The sequence below is a fragment of the Triticum aestivum genome, chromosome 6D, assembly GCF_018294505.1.
Source record: "Triticum aestivum cultivar Chinese Spring chromosome 6D, IWGSC CS RefSeq v2.1, whole genome shotgun sequence".
NCBI lineage: Eukaryota > Viridiplantae > Streptophyta > Magnoliopsida > Poales > Poaceae > Triticum > Triticum aestivum.
The window spans coordinates 375,926,325-375,944,286 of NC_057811.1; positions in this window are offsets into that span (position 1 = coordinate 375,926,325).

Consider the following 17,962-nt stretch of genomic DNA (forward strand, 5'->3'; position numbering starts at 1 on the left):
AGCTATGAGGATGATCCTCAGGTTCCGGACCCAGTCCGTATAGTCGCTGCCATCATCTTTCAGCTTGGTTTTCTCTAGGAACGCGTTGAAGTTGAGGGCAACGTGGGCCATTTGATCTACAAGACATATTGTAAAGATTTTAGACTAAGTTCATGATAATTAAGTTCATCTAATCAAATTATTCAATGAACTCCCACTCAGATAGACATCCCTCTAGTCATCTAAGTGAAACATGATCCGAGTCAACTAGGCCGTGTCCGATCATCACGTGAGACGGACTTGTCAAGATCGATGAACATCTCCATGTTGATCGTATCTTCTATACGACTCATGCTCGACCTTTCGGTCTTCCGTGTTCCGAGGCCATGTCTGTACATGCTAGGCTCGTCAAGTCAACCTAAGTGTATTGCGTGTGTTCCGAGGCCATGTCTGTACATGCTAGGCTCGTCAACACCCGTTGTATGCGAACGTTAGAATCTATCACACCCGATCATCACGTGGTGCTTCAAAACAACGAACCTTCGCAACGGTGCACAATTAGGGGGAACACTTTCTTGAAATTATAATAAGGGATCATCTTACTTACTACCGTCGTTCTAAGTAAATAAGATGTAGAACATGATAAACATCACATGCAATCAAATGGTGACATGATATGGCCAATATCATTTTGCTCCTTTGATCTCCATCTTCGGGGCGCCATGATCATCTTCGTCACCGGCATGACACCATGATCTCCATCATCATGATCTCCATCATCGTGTCTTCATGAAGTTGTCACGCCAACGATTACTTCTACTTCTATGGCTAATGTGTTTAGCAATAAAGTAAAGTAATTTACATGGCGTTATTCAATGACGCGCAAGTCATACAAAAAATAAAGACAACTCCTATGGCTCCTGCCAGTTGTCATACTCATCGACATGCAAGTCGTGATTCCTATTACAAGAACATGATCAATCTCATACATCACATATATCTCATTCATCACATCCTTTTGGCCATATCACATCACAAGGCACATGCTGCAAAAACAAGTTAGACGTCCTCTAATTGTTGTTGCAAGTTTTTACGTGGCCTCTATAGGTTTCTAGCAAGAACGTTTCTTACCTACGTAAAACCACAACGTGATATGCCAATTTCTATTTACCCTTCATAAGGACCCTTTTCATCGAATCCGTTCCGACTAAAGTGGGAGAGACAGACACCCGCTAGCCACCTTATGCAACTAGTGCATGTCAGTCGGTGGAACCTGTCTCACGTAAGCGTACGTGTAAGGTCGGTCCGGGTCGCTTCATCCCACAATACCGCCGAAACAAGATAAGACTAGTAGTGGCAAGAAAAATTGACAACATCTACGCCCACAACTACTTTGTGTTCTAATCGTGCATAGTAAATACGCATAGGCCTGGCTCATGATGCCACTATTGGGGATCGTAGCAGAATTTTAAAATTTTCTACGCATCACCAAGATCCATCTATGGAGTCTACTAGCAACGAGGGGAAAGGAGTGCATCTACATACCCTTGTAGATCGCGAGCGGAAGCGTTCAAGTGAACGGGGTTGATGGAGTCGTACTCGTCGTGATCCAAATCACCGATAACCGAGCGCCGAACGGACGGCACCTCCGCGTTCAACACACGTACGGAGCAGCGATGTCTCCTCCTTGTTGTTCCAGCAAGGGGGAAGTAGAGGTTGATGGAGATCCAGCAGCACGACGGCGTGGTGGTGGAAGTAGCGGGGATCCCGGCAGGGCTTCCCCAAGCGCAAGCGGGAGGGAGAGGTGTCACGGGAGGGAGAGGGAGGCGCCAGGGGCTAGGGTCGTGCTTCCCTCCCTCCCCCCCACTATATATAGGGATCCTGGGGGGCGCTGGCCCCCTGGAGATCCCATCTGAGGGGGGGGCGGCGGCCAAGGGGGGTGGCTTGCCCCCCAAGCCAAGTGGGGCGCCCCCACCCCTAGGGTTTCCAACCCTAGGCGTAGGGGGGCGCCCCAGCCCACTAGGGGCTGGTTCCCCTCCCACTTCAGCCCATGGGGCCCTCCGGGACAGGTGGCCCCACCCGGTGGACCCCCGGGACCCTTCCGGTGGTCCCGGTACAATACTGACAACCCCCGAAACTTTCCCGGTGGCCGAAACTGGACTTCCTATATATAATTCTTTACCTCCGGACCATTCCGGAACTCCTCGTGATGTCCGGGATCTCATCCGGGACTCCGAACAACTTTCAGGTTTCCGCATACTAATATCTCTACAACCCTAGCGTCACCGAACCTTAAGTGTGTAGACCCTACGGGTTCGGGAGACATGCAGACATGACCGAGACGCCTCTCCGGTCAATAACCAACAGCGGGATCTGGATACCCATGTTGGTTCCTACATGTTCCACGATGATCTCATCGGATGAACCACGATGTCGAGGATTCAATCAATCCCGTATACAATTCCCTTTGTCAATCGGTACGTTACTTGTCCGAGATTCGATCGTCGGTCTCCCAATACCTTGTGCAATCTCGTTACCGGCAAGTCACTTTACTCGTACCGTAATGCATGATCCCGTGGCTAACTCCTTAGTAACATTGAGCTCATCATGATGATGCATTACCGAGTGGGCCCAGAGATACCTCTCCGTCATACGGAGTGACAAATCCCAGTCTCGATCCGTGCCAACCCAACAGACACTTTCGGAGATACCCGTAGTGCACCTTTATAGTCACCCAGTTACGTTGTGACGTTTGGAAAAGCTCTAGCAAACGAAATACACGATCTTTTGTGCTATGCTTAGGATTGGGTCTTGTCCATCACATCATTCTCCTAATGATGTGATCCCGTTATCAATGACATCCAATGTCCATAGTCAGGAAACCATGACTATCTGTTGATCAACGAGCTAGTCAACTAGAGGCTTACTAGGGACATATTGTGGTCTATGTGTTCACACATGTATTACGATTTCCGAATAACACAATTATAGCATGAACAATAGACAATTATCATGAACAAGGAAATATAATAATAACCATTTTATTATTGCCTCTAGGGCATATTTCCAACAGAGGGGAGGAAGGAAGGGTGGGCGCCACCCCCCTCTCCTTGTCCTATTCGGACTGGGGGGAGGGGCGTGCGGCCCTGCCCTGGCCTCCTCTCCTCTCTTCCACCTAGGCCCACTAAGGCCCATTAAGTTACCGGGGGGTTCCGGTAACCTCCCGGTACTCCGGAAAAATCCCGATTTCACCCGGAACACTTCCGATGTCCAAACATAGGCTTCCAATATATCAATCTTTATGTCTCGACCATTTCAAGACTCCTCGTCATGTCTGTGATCACATCCGGGACTCCGAACAACATTCGGTACATCAAAACATATAAACTCATAATATAACTATCATCGTAACGTTAAGCGTGCGGACCCTACGGGTTCGAGAACTATGTAGACATGACCGAGACACCTCTCCGGTCAATAACCAATAGCGGAACCTGGATGCTCATATTGGTTCCCACATATTCCACGAAGATCTTTACCGGTCAGACCGCATAACAACATACGTTGTTCCCTTTGTCATCGGTATGTTACTTGCCCGAGATTCGATCGTCGGTATCTCGATACCTAGTTCAATCTCGTTACCGGCAAGTCTCTTTACTCGTTCCGTAATACATCATCCCGCAACTAACTCATTAGCCACAATGCTTGCAAGGCTTATAGTGATGTGTATTACTGAGTGGGCCCAGAGATACCTCTCCGACAATCGGAGTGACAAATCCTAATCTCGAAATACGCCAACCCAACAAGTACCTTTGGAGACACCTGTAGAGCACCCTTATAATCACCCATTTACGTTGTGACGTTTGGTAGCACACAAAGTGTTCCTCCGGTAAACGGGAGTTGCATAATCTCATAGTCATAGGAACATGTATAAGTCATGAAGAAAGCAATAGCAACATACTAAACGATCGAGTGCTAAGCTAACGGAATGGGTCAAGTCAATCACATCATTCTCCTAATGATGTGATCCCGTTAATCAAATGACAACTCATGTCTATGGCTTAGGAAACATAACCATCTTTGATCAACGAGCTAGTCAAGTAGAGGCATACTAGTGACACTCTGTTTGTCTATGTATTCACACATGTATCAAGTTTCCAGTTAATACAATTCTAGCATGAATAATAAACATTTATCATGATATAAGGAAATAAATAATAACTTTATTATTGCCTCTAGGGCATATTTCCTTCAATAGGAAGGTATAGTGGACTCATATGGAATAACTTTGGGGTTTAAGGGATTGGATGCACAAGCAGTATTCCCGCTTAGTACAAGTGAAGGCTAGCAAAAGCTGGGAAGCGACCAACTAGAGAGCGACAACAGTCATGAACATGCATTAAAATTAATAAACCTTGGGTGCAAGCATGAGTAGGATATAATCCACCATGAACATAAATATCGTGAAGGCTATGTTGATTTTGTTTCAACTACATGCGTGAACATGTGCCAAGTCAAGTCACTTGAATCATTCAAAGGAGGATACTACCCTATCATACCACATCACAACCATTTTAATAGCATGTTGGCACGCAAGGTAAACCATTATAAGCTCCTAGCTAATTAAGCATGGCATAAGCAACTATAATCTCTAATTGTCATTGCAAACAGGTTTATTCATAATAGGCTGAATCAGGAATGATGAACTAATTATATTTACAAAAACAAGAGAGGTCGAGTTCATACCAGCTTCTCCCATCTCAATCAGTCCATCATATATCGTCATAATTGCCTTTCACTTGCACGACCGAATGATGTGAATAATAACAATAGTGCACGTGCATTGGACTAAGCTGGAATCTGCTAGCATTCAATAAACATGAGAAGACAAGGCAATATGGGCTCTTGGTTAAATCAACAATAATGCATATAAGAGCCACTTCAACAATTTTATTATGGTCTTCTCCTATCGACCCCTAAAGAAAAGAAATAAAAACTATTTACACGGGAAGCTCCCAACAAGCAAAAGAAGAACAGGAAATCTTTTTGGGTTTTTTTTAATTATTACTACTACAGCAAGAAAGTAAACTAGCTAAAAGCTACAACTAATTTTTTTTTGTTTTTCTTAAGGTTTATCAAACACACAAGAAGAAAGCAAGAAAAAGAAAATAAACTAGCATCGATATTACAGTGAAAAGTATGAGCACCGACAACTAGCAATGAGTGTGTGAATGTAAATGTAATGTCAGTGAGAAATACGTACTCCCCCGAGCTTAGGCTTTCGGCCTAAGTTGGTTTAGTGCCAAGGATGGCCTGGCGGATATCCAAAGTTGTAGCTGGGGTCGTACTGAGAAGAAGAAGACTCTCATTGCCACTGGTTGGCAATCATCTCCGGATCCCACTGGTAATTAAACTGTCGTGGAGGATCAAATTGTGGTTCCGGCTCTGTGGCTGATGTAGGGTTCCGGTAGGCATGAATGGCCGCCAGCAGAACGAGGTACTGGCCTGCAGATAAATCAAACAAGGAAGGAGCAGGCAAGGTAATAGTCTCAGGGTGATGTTTATCAAAGAAAAATTTGTATTTAAGCTCCCTTTCCCTATTCTTAACAACAAAATCATGCGCTACCATACTCTTATAATCTAAATAAATAGTAGCCAGCAATTTTTCTTCTTTTTCATAGTGCCTAATAGGTATGTTATAGTATGCAGCAAGGCGTGAAGCATAGACACCTCCAAAGATGGGGCCCTTTGTACGGTTCAGATTTAACCGTTTGGCAATAATACCGCCCATACTAACAGAGTCATCACGGAATAAACCATGGAACAAAATAATAATATCAGGAACACTAAGGTTTCCACAGTTTCCGCGACCAATTAAGCAACGACTAGCAAATATTGCAAAGTAGCGTAAAACAGGAAAATGTATGCTAGTGATTCTTGCATTGGAAACCTTCCTAGTTTCCCCTACAGTAATAGTATCAATAAACCCGTCCACATCTTTACGATGTGGTTCCTCTAAGCTACCCTCGAAAGGTATTTTGTAAACCCTGCAAAATTCATATAGTGACATCTTCTTAACCACATCATATAAATGAAACTCTACTGAAGGAGGTGATTCCTTAGGATAATAGTAGAAGTTTTGCACAAAAGTAATTGTGAGTAAGAGATACTGTTCGCGTTGGTCGCGGAGGAAGTCGGTGAGGCCTGCATTCTCAGCCAATTCATAAAAATCATCATAAATCCCGGCTGCTCTCAAGAAATCATCGGAAGGCCATTCACACGGCCGAATCTCCGCGGTGCGAGGCAAATTATATTTGGGCCTCTCTGCTTCTTCACTTTGCTTTTCCTTCGAGCTTCGGCTCGAAGAGCCCCTTAGAAATCTCTTCATCATTTTCTGAAAATCTCTGAAATTTTTAGTAACTTCAAATTAAAGTGAACCAAGCTCAACAAAATTGATAGCAACTACTCCTACAACTGCCTAGAGCCTATATCAAGCATTAGAACTACTTGGAACCATATAAATTTGACATGCAAGCTCAAGAACATGGTCACCTAGGCAGCAAATTTGCAATGAATAAAGCACTAGAACAAAAACTAATTGGACCAATGGAGGAGTCACATACCAAGGAACAATCTTCCAAAGCAGTTTTGTGAGAGGTGCTTTGAGCAAGGAGATCAAAAATCGTAGCAAAATGAGCTAGAACTCGTGCTTCAGCTGGATGGTGATTTTTTGGGAGGAAGGAGAAGTGTGTGGTGGCTGGCATAAGTGGAGGGGGCCACCATGGGCCCATGAGGCGGGGGGCGCGCCCTGGACCCTCGTGCCCAGGTGCTTGCTCCCCCTGCGGTGTTCTCAGTGCCAGATATTCTCAGATATTCCAGAAAAAATCATATTTAAATTTCAGGGCATTTGGAGAACTTCTATTTTCAGGGTATTTTTATATTGCACGGATAATTCAGAAAACAGACAGAAAAATACTATTTTATTTTATTTCAACTAAATAATAGAAAGTAAAAGGAGGGTACAGAAGGTTGTGCTTTCTAACTTCATCCATCTCATGCTCATCAAAAGGAATCCATTAACAAGGTTGATCAGGTCTTGTTAACAAACTCATTCCGAATAACATGGAACCGGAGAAATTTCGAATAACACTAAGTTACCTCAAGGGGGATATGCACATCCCCAATAATAAGAATATCATATTTCTTCTTGATAGTAGGAAGAGGAAATTCAAAACCTCCAAAAATAATTGATGGAAATTTTCCAATAGAGTTGATACTATGAACTTGAGGTTGTTTCCTCAGAAAGTGTACCGTATGCTCATTACCATTAACATGAAAAGTGACATTGCCTTTGTTGCAATCAATAACAGCCCCTGCAGTATTCAAAAAGGGTCTTCCAAGAATAATAGACATACTATCATCCTCGGGAATATCAAGAATAACAAAGTCTGTTAAAATATTTACGTTTGCAACGACAATAGGCACGTCCTCACAAATACCAACAGGTATAGCAGTTGATTTATCAGCCGTTTGCAAATATATTTTAGTAGGTGTCAACTTATTCAAATCAAGTCTACGATATAAAGAGAGAGGCATAACACTAACACCGGCTCCGAGATCACATAAAGCAGTTTTAACATAGTTTCTTTTAATGGAGCATGGTATAGTTGGTACTCCTAGATCTCCTAACTTCTTAGGTATTCCACCCTTGAAAGTGTAATTAGCAAGCACGGTGGAAATTTCAGCTTCCGGTATCTTTCTTTTATTAGTAACAATTTCTTTCATGTACTTAGCATAGGGATTCATTTTGAGCATATCAGTTAATCGCATACACAAATAGATAGGTCTAATCATTTCAGCAAAGCGCTCAAAATCCTCATCATCCTTTTTCTTGGATGGTTTGGGAGGAAAAGGCATGGGTTTCTGAACCCATGGCTCCCTTTCTTTACCGTGCTTCCTAGCAACAAAGTCTCTCTTATCATAACGTTGATTCTTTGATTGTGGGTTATCAAGATCAACAGCAGGTTCAATCTCTACATCGTTATCATTGCTAGGTTGAGCATCAACATGAACATCATCATTAACATTATCACTAGGTTCATGTTCATTACCAGATTGTGTTTTAGCATCAGAAATAGAAATATCATTTGGATTCTCAGGTGTGTCTACAACAGGTTCACTAGAAGCATGCAAATTCCTATCATTTTTCTTTTTCTTCTTTTTAGAAGGACTAGGTGCATCTACATTATTTCTCTGAGAATCTTGCTCAATTCTCTTAGGATGGCCTTCAGGATACAAAGATTCCTAAGTCATTTTACCAGTTCTAGTAGCCACTCTAACAGCAAAATCATTAGTCTTACTATTCAATTCATTGAGCAAATCATTCTGAGCTTTAAGTACTTGTTCTACTTGAGTGGTAACCATAGAGGCATGTTTACTAATGAGTTTAAGTTCACCTTTAACTCTAGACATATAATCACCCAAGTGTTCAATCATATAAGCATTTTGTTTTAATTTTCTACCAAAATAAGCATTGAAGTCTTCTTGCTTAACCATAAAATCATCAAACCCATCTAAGCATTGGCTAGCAATTTTAGTAGGAGGGATTTCAGCTTTATCATATCTATAGAGAGAATTTACCTTTACTACCTGTGTCGGGTTATCAAGACCATGTGCTTCTTCAATAGGTGATGAATTAAGATCATATATTTCTTCAATAGGCGGTAAATTAAGACCATGTATTTCTTCAATAGGAGGTAAATTCTTAACATCTTCAGCTTTAATACCTTTCTCTTTCATAGATTTCTTTGCCTCTTGCATATCTTCAGGACTGAGAAATAGCACACCCCTCTTCTTTGGAGTTGGCTTAGGAGTGGGCTCAGGAGTTGGCTCAGGAAGTGTCCAATTATTTTCATTAGTCAACATATTATTCAATAGAATTTCAGCTTCATCTGGTGTTCTTTCCCTGAAAACAGAACCAGCACAACTATCCAGGTGGTCTCTAGAAGCATCGGTTAGTCCATTATAAAATATATCAAGTATTTCATTTTTCTTGAGAGGATGATCAGGCAAAGCATTAAGTAATTGGAGAAGCCTCCCCCAAGCTTGTGGGAGACTCTCTTCTTCAATTTGCACAAAATTATATATATCCCTTAAAGCAGCTTGTTTCTTATGAGCAGGGAAATATTTAGCAGAGAAGTAATAAATCATATCATGGGGACTACGCACACAACCAGGATCAAGAGAATTAAACCATGTCTTAGCGTCACCCTTTAATGAGAACGGAAATATCTTAAGGATATAAAAGTAGCGAGTTCTCTCATCATTACTGAACACGGTGGCTATATCATTTAATCTAGTAAGGTGTGCCACAACAGTTTCAGATTCATAGCCATAGAAAGGATCAGATTCAACCAAAGTAATTATATCAGGATCAACAGAGAATTCATAATCCTTATCAGTAACCAAGATAGGTGAAGTAGCATAAGCAGGATCATATTTCATTCTAGCATTCAGAGTTTTTTGTTTCAGCTTAGCTAATAATTTCTTAAGATCACTTCTATCATTGCAAGAAAGAAAGTCTCTAGTGGTTTCTTCATCCATAACATAGCCCTCAAGCACAATAGGCAATTCATATTTATTAGGAGAGCCTTCATCATCACTTTCATCAATATTATCAGTTTCAATAATTTCATTCTCTCTAGCCCTAGCAAGTTGTTCATCAAGAAATTCACCAAGTGGCACAGTAGTATCAAGCATAGAAGTAGTTTCATCATAAGTATCATGCATAGCAGAAGTGGCATCATCAATAACATGCGGCATATCAGAATTAATAGCAGAAGCAGGTTTAGGTGTCGCAAGCTTACTCAAAACAGAAGGTGAATCAAGTGCAGAGCTAGATGGCAGTTCCTTACCTCCCTTCGTAGTTGAGGGATAAACTTTTGTTTTCTCGTCTTTCAAGTTCTTCATAGTGACCAGCAGATATAAATCCCAAGTGACTCAAAGAATAGAGCTATGCTCCCCGGCAACGGCGCCAGAAAATAGTCTTGATAACCCACAAGTATAGGGGATCGCAACAGTTTTCGAGGGTAGAGTATTCAACCCAAATTTATTGATTCGACACAAGGGGAGCCAAAGAATATTCTCAAGTATTAGTAGCTGAGTTGTCAATTCAACCACACCTGGATAACTTAATATCTACAGCAAAGTATTTTGTAGGAAAGTAGTATGATAGTAACGGTAACGGTAGCTAAAGTAATATTTTTGGGTTTTGTAGTGATTGTAACAGTAGCAACGGTAAAGTAAATAAGCGGAGAACAATATGTGAAAAGCTCGTAGGCATTGGATCGGTGATGGAGAATTATGTCGGATGTGGTTCATCATGTAACAGTCATAACATAGGGTGATACAGAACTAGCTCCAATTCATCAATGTAATGTAGGCATGTATTCCGAATATAGTCATACGTGCTTATGGAAAAGAACTTGCATGACATCTTTAGTCCTACCCTCCCGTGGCAGCGGGGTCCTAACGGAAACTAAGGGATATTAAGTCCTCCTTTTAATAGAGTACCAGACCAAAGCATTAACACATAGTGAATACATGAACTCCTCAAACTATGGTCATCACCGGGAGTGGTCCCGATTATTGTCACTTCGGGGTTGCGGGATCATAACACATAGTAGGTGACTATAGACTTGCAAGATAGGATCAAGAACACGTATATATTCATGAAAACATAATAGGTTCAGATCTGAAATCATGGCACTCGGGCCCTAGTGACAAGCATTAAGCATAGCAAAGTCATAGCAACATCAATCTCAGAACATAGTGGATACTAGGGATCAAACCCTAACAAAACTAACTCGATTACATGATAAATCTCATCCAACCCATCACCGTCCAGCAAGCCTACGATGGAATTACTCACGCACGGCGGTGAGCATCATGAAATTGGTGATGGAGGATGGTTGATGATGATGACGGCGACGGATTCCCCTCTCCGGAGCCCCGAACGGACTCCAGATCAGCCCTCCCGAGAGAGTTTAGGGCTTGGTGGCGGCTCCATATCGTAAAACGCGATGAATCTTTCTCTGTGATTTTTTCTCCCCAAACACGAATATATGGAGTTGGAGTTGAGATCGGTGGAGCTCCAGGGGGCCCACGAGGCAGGGGGCGCACCCAGGGGGGCAGGTGCACCCCCTACCCTCGTGGCAAGGGTGTGGGCCCATTGGCCTTAATTCTTTCGCCAGTATTTCTAATATTTTCCAAAAATAAGCTCCGTGAAGTTTGAGCTCATTCCACGAACTTTTGTTTCTGCACATAAATAACACCATGGCAATTCTGCTAAAAACAGCGTCCGTCCGGGTTAGTTCCATTCAAATCATGCAAGTTAGAGTCCAAAACACGGGCAAAAGTGTTTGGAAAAGTAGATACGACGGAGACGTATCACACGTCTTGTCAAAGCAGAGATCGTGACCCCTTATTGCGGAATTATCATCAATACGGGCGTGGGTAATCCAATCGTGCCGTTTGCACAGCCCTTGGGAATAGGCGAGATAAGGATTTCGTTTTCTTCACCCATGCCTTCTCTCTTTCTCTGCCCTTCCATTCTCGAGCTCCAACGCCGAAGTCCTCATCTTTTCCGCCTTAAGAAAGCACTCAACCATGTCCGGATCTGGAGCGCAAGGAAAGTGGATGGCCTCCTCCGTCAAGGAGAAGGACATCACCGAGCTTCGGGAGGCCGGGTATCTGGCGAAAGAAATCGCCCACCGGCTTCCGGCCAAGGGGCAAGTCGTCCCCACCCTGAAGCCCAATGAGAGGGTGGTGTTCATCCCCCATTTCGTCGCGGGTTAGGGTTTCTGATACATCTCCAACGTATCTATAATTTTTGATTGCTCCATGCTATTATATATCCTGTTTTGGATGTTTAATGGGCTTATTTATACACTTTTATATTATTTTTGGGACTAACCTATTAACCGGAGGCCCAGCCCAAATTGTTGTTTTTTGCCTATTTCAGTGTTTTGCAAAAAAGGAATATTAAACGGAGTCCAAACAGAATGGAACCTTCGGGAGAGTTATTTTTGGAACAAACGTGATCCAGAGGACTTGGAGTGGACGTCAAGAAATCACCGAGGAGGCCACGAGGCTGGGGGCGTGCCTACCCCCCTGGGCACGCCCACCACCCTCGTGGGCCCCTCGTGGCTCCACCGACCTACTTCTTCTTCCTATATATACCTACGTACCCCCAAACCATCGGGGAGCACCACGAAAACCTAATTCCACCGCCGCAACCTTCTGTACCCGTGAGATCCCATCTTGGGGCCTTTTCCGGCGTCCTGCCGGAGGGGGCATTGATCATGGAGGGCTTCTACATCAATACCATAGCCTCTCCGATGATGTGTGAGTAGTTTACCTCAGACCTTCGGGTCCATAGTTATTAGCTAGATGGCTTCTTCTCTCTCTTTGGATCTCAATACAAAGTTCTCCTTGATTCTCTTGGAGATCTATTCGATGTAATCTTCTTTTTGCGGTGTGTTTGTCGAGATCCGATGAATTGTGGGTTTATGATCAAGATTATCTATGAACAATATTTGAATCTTTTCTGAATTCTTTTATGTATGATTGGTTATCTTTGCAAGTCTCTTCGAATTATCAGTTTGGTTTGGCCTACTAGATTGATCTTTCTTGCAATGGGAGAAGTGCTTAGCTTTGGGTTCAATCTTGCGGTGCTCGATCCCAGTGACAGTAGGGGAAACGACACATATTGTATTGTTGCCATCGAGAGATGGGGTTTATACCATATTGCATGAGTTTATCCCTCTACATCATGTCATCTTGCTTAAAGCATTACTCCGTTCTTATGAACTTAATACTCTAGATGCATGCTGGATAGCGGTCGATGTGTGGAGTAATAGTAGTAGATGCAGGCAGGAGTCGGTCTACTTGTCACGGACGTGATGCCTATATACATGAGCATACTTATATATTCTCATAACTATGCTCAATTCTATCAATTGCTCGACAGTTATTTGTTTACCCACCGTAATACTTATGCTATCTTGAGAGAAGCCAGTAGTGAAACCTATGGCCCCCGGGTCTATTTTCCATCATATTAATCTTCCGTCAACAAGCTATTTCTATCTTTGTTTACTTTGAATCTTTACTTTTAATCTTTATCAAAAAAATACCAAAAATATTATCTTATCATCTCTATCAGATTTCACTTTTGCAAGTGGTCGTGAAGGGATTGACAACCCCTTTATCGCGTTGGCTGCAAGGTTCTTATTTGTTTGTGTAGGTGCAAGGTACTCGAGCGTGGCCTCCTACTGGATTGATACCTTGGTTCTCAAAAACTGAGGGAAATACTTACGCTACTTTGTTGCATCACCCTTTCCTCTTCAAGGGAAAACCAACGCAGTGCTCAAGAGGTAGCAAGAAGGATTTCTGGCGCCGTTGCCGGGGAGTCTACGCACAAGTCAACATACCAAGTACCCATCACAAACTCTTATCCCTCGCATTTTATTATTTGCCATTTGTCTCTCTTTTTGCTCTCCCCCACTTCACCCTTGCCGTTTTATTCGCCCTCTTTTCCGTTTACTTCTTTTTCGCTTGCTTCTTGTTTACTCGTGAGTTGGATTGCTTGCTTGTCACGATGGCTCAAGATAATACTAAATTGTGTGACTTTGCCAATACCAACAACAATGATTTTCTTAGCACTCCGATTGCTCCTCTTACGAAGCTGAATCTTGTGAAATTAATGCTGCTTTGTTGAATCTTGTCATGAAAGATCAATTCGCCGGCCTTCCTAGTGAAGATGCCGCTACCCATCTAAATAGCTTTGTTGATTTGTGTGATATGCAAAAGAAGAAAGATGTGGATAATGATATTGTTAAATTGAAGCTATTTCCGCTTTCGCTTAGAGATCGCGCTAAAACTTGGTTTTCGTCTTTGCCTAAAAATAGTATTGATTCTTGGAATAAGTGCAAAGATGCTTTTATCTCTAAGTATTTCCCTCCCGCTAAGATCATCTCTCTTAGAAACGATATTATGAATTTTAAGCAACTTGATCATGAACATGTTGCACAAGCTTGGGAGAGGATGAAATTAATGATACGTAATTTCCCTACTCATGTTTGAATTTGTGGATGATTATACAAAATTTTTATGCCGGATTGAATTTTGCTTCTAGAAATCTTTTAGATTCGGCCGCGGGAGGCACTTTTATGGAAATCACTTTAGGAGAAGCTACTAAACTCCTATATAATATTATGGTTAATTATTCTCAATGGCACACTGAAAGATCTACTAGTAAAAAGGTGCATGCAATTGAAGAAATTAATGTTTTGAGTGAAAGATGGATGAACTTATGAATTTTTTTGCTAATAAAAGTGTTGCTTATGATCCTAATGATATGCCCTTGTCTACCTGATTGAGAATAATAATGAATCTATGGATGTGAATTTTGTTGGTAGGAATAATTTTGGTAACAACCCTTATAGAGGAAACTTTAATCCTAGGCCGTATCCTAGTAATTCCTCTAATAATTATGATAATCCCTACAACAACTCTTATGGAAATTTTAATAAGATGCCCTCTGATTTTGAGACTAGTGTTAAATAATTTATGATTTCTCAAAAGAATTTCAATGATTTGCTTGAAGAAAAATTGCCTAAGATTGATGAATTGGCTAGGAACGTGGATAGAATTTCTCTTGATGTTGATTCTTTGAATCTTAGATCTATTCCACCTAAGCATGATATCAATGAGTCTCTCAAATCCATGAGAATTTCCATTGATGAGTGCAAGGAAAGAACCGCTAGGATGCGTGCTAAGAAAGATTGCTTTGTGAAGGCGTCTTCTTCTAATTTTTATGAGAATAAAGATGAAGATCTAAAAGTTATTGATGTGTCCCCTATTAAATCCTTGTTTTGCAATATGAATCTTCATAATGATGGGACTTGAGATGAGTCAACTGTAGTTAGAAGGCGTCCCAAAAATTCGGAGTTTTTAGATCTTGATGCTAAAATTGGTAAAAGTGGGATTGAAGAGGTTAAAACTTTAGATAGCAATGAACCCACTATCTTGGATTTCAAGGAATTTAATTATGATAATTGCTCTTTGATAGATTGTATTTCCTTGTTGCAATCCGTGCTAAATTCTCCTCATGCTTATAGTCAAAATAAATCTTTTACTAAACATATCGTTGATGCTTTGATGCAATCTTGTGAAGAAAACCTTGAGTTGGAAGTTTCTATCCCTAGAAAACTTTATGATGAATTGGAACCTACAATTAAAATTAAAATTAACGATCATGAATACTATGCTTTGTGTGATTTGGGTGCTAGTGTTTCCACGATTCCAAAGACTTTGTGTGATTTGCTAGGTTTCCGTGAATTTAATGATTGTTCTTAAAACTTGCACCTTGCGGATTCCACCATTAAGAAACCTATGGGAAGAATTAATGATGTTTTTATTGTTGCAAATAGGAATTATGTGCCCGTAGATTTCATTGTTCTTGATATAGATTGCAATCCATCATGTCCTATTATTCTTGGTAGACCTTTCCTTAGAATGATCGGTGCAATCATTGATATGAAGAAAGGGAATATTAGATTCCAATTTCCGCTAAGGAAAGGCACGAAACACTTCCCTAGAAAGAAAATTAAATTACCATATGAATCTATTATGAGAGCCACCTATGGATTGCCTACCAAAGATGGCAATACCTAGATCTATCCTCGCTTTTATGCCTAGCTAGGGGCGTTAAACGATAGCGCTTGTTGGGAGGCAACCCAATTTTATTTTTATTTTCTTTCTTTTTGGTTCTGTTTAGGAATAAATAATCCATCTATATTTTGTTTAGATGTGGTTTTGTTTTTTAATTAGTGTTTTTGCCAAGTTAAACCTATAGGATCTTCTTGGATGATAGTTATTTGATCTTGCTGAAAATTCCAGAAACTTTCTATTCACGAAAACAATTGTTAAAAATTACCAGAACGTGATATAGTACTGATTCAAATTGCAGCAGATCAATAAACAAATTATCTAGGTCCTCCTATTTTGGTAGATTTTTAGAGTTCCAAAAGTTTGCGTTAGTTACAGATTACTACAGACTGTTCTGTTTTTGACAGATTCTGTTTTTCGCGTGTTGTTTGCTTACTTTAATGAATCTATGGCTAGTAATGGAGTTTATGAACCATGGAAAAGTTGTAATACAGTAAGTTTAACACCAATATAAATAAAGAATGAGTTCATTACAGTACCTTGAAGTGGTGTTTTTTTTTTCGCTAACGGAGCTCACGAGATTTTCTGTTAAGTTTTGTGTTGGGAAGTTTTCAAGTTTTGGGTAAAGATTTGATGGATTATGGAACAAGGATTGGCAAGAGCCTAAGCTTGGGGATGCCCATGGCACCCCAAGGTAAAATTCAAGGATAACCAAAAGCTTAAGCTTGGGGATGCCCCGGAAGGCATCCCCTCTTTCGTCTTCGTCTATCGGTAACTTTACTTGGAGCTATATTTTTATTCACCACATAATATGTGTTTTGCTTGGAGCGTCTTGTATGATTTGAGTATTTGCTTTTTAGTTTGTCACAATCATCCTCGCTGTACACACCTTTTGAGAGATACACACATGATTTGGAATTTGTTAGAATACTCTATGTGCTTCACTTATATCTTTTGAGCTATATAGTTTTTGCTCTAGTGCTTCACTTATATCTTTTAGAGCACGGTGGTGGTTATATTTTATAGGAATTATTGATCTCTCATGCTTCACTTATATTATTTTGAGAGTCCTTTAGAACAGCATGGTAATTTGCTTTGGTTATAAAATTAGTCCTAATATGATAGGCATCCAAGATAAAAACTATAAAGTGCATTGAATACTAAGAGAAGTTTGATACTTGATAATTGTTTTGAAATATGAAGATGGTGATATTAGAGTCATGCTAGTTGAGTAGTTGTGAATTTGAGAAATACTTGTTCTAAACTTTGTGATTCTCGTAGCATGCACGTATGGTGAACCATTATGTGATGAAGTCAGAGCATGATTTATTTATTGATTGTCTTCCTTATGAGTGGCGGTCGGGGACGAGCGATGGTCTTTTCCTACCAATCTATCCCCCTAGGAGCATGCGCGTAGTACTTCGTTTTGATAACTAATAGATTTTTGCAATAAGTATGTGAGTTCTTTATGACTAATGTTGAGTCCATGGATTATACGCACTCTCATCCTTCCACCATTGCTAGCCTCTCTAATACCGCGCACCTCTTCGCCGGTATCATATACCCACCATATACCTTCCTCAAAACAGCCACCATACCTACCTATTATGGCATTTCCATAGCCATTCCGAGATATATTGCCATGCAACTTACCGCCGTTCCATTTATTATGACACGCTTCATCATTGTCATATTGCTTTGCATGATCATGTGGTTGACATTGTATTTGTGGCAAAGCCACCTTCATAATTCTTTCATACATGTCACTCTTGATTCATTGCATATCCCGGTACACCGTCCGAGGCATTCACATAGAGTCATAATTTGTTCCAAGTATTGAGTTATAATTTGTTGAGTTGTAAGTAATAAAAGTGTGATGATCATCATTATTAGAGCATTGTCCCATGTGAGGAAAGGATGATGGAGACTATGATTCCCCCACAAGTCGGGATGAGATTCCGGACTAAAAAAGAGGCCATAAAAAAGAGAAGGCCCAATAAAAAATGAGAGAAATAGAGAGAAGGGACAATGCTACTATCCTTTTTCCACACTTGTGCTTCAAAGTAGCACCATCATCTTCATGATAGAGAGTCTCCTATGTTGTCATTTTCATATACTAGTGGGAATTTTACATTATAGAACTTGGCTTGTATATTCCAATGATGGGCTTCCTCAAAATGCCCTAGGTCTTCGTGAGCAAGCGAGTTGGATGCACACCCACTTAGTTTCTTTTATTGAGCTTTCATACACTTAT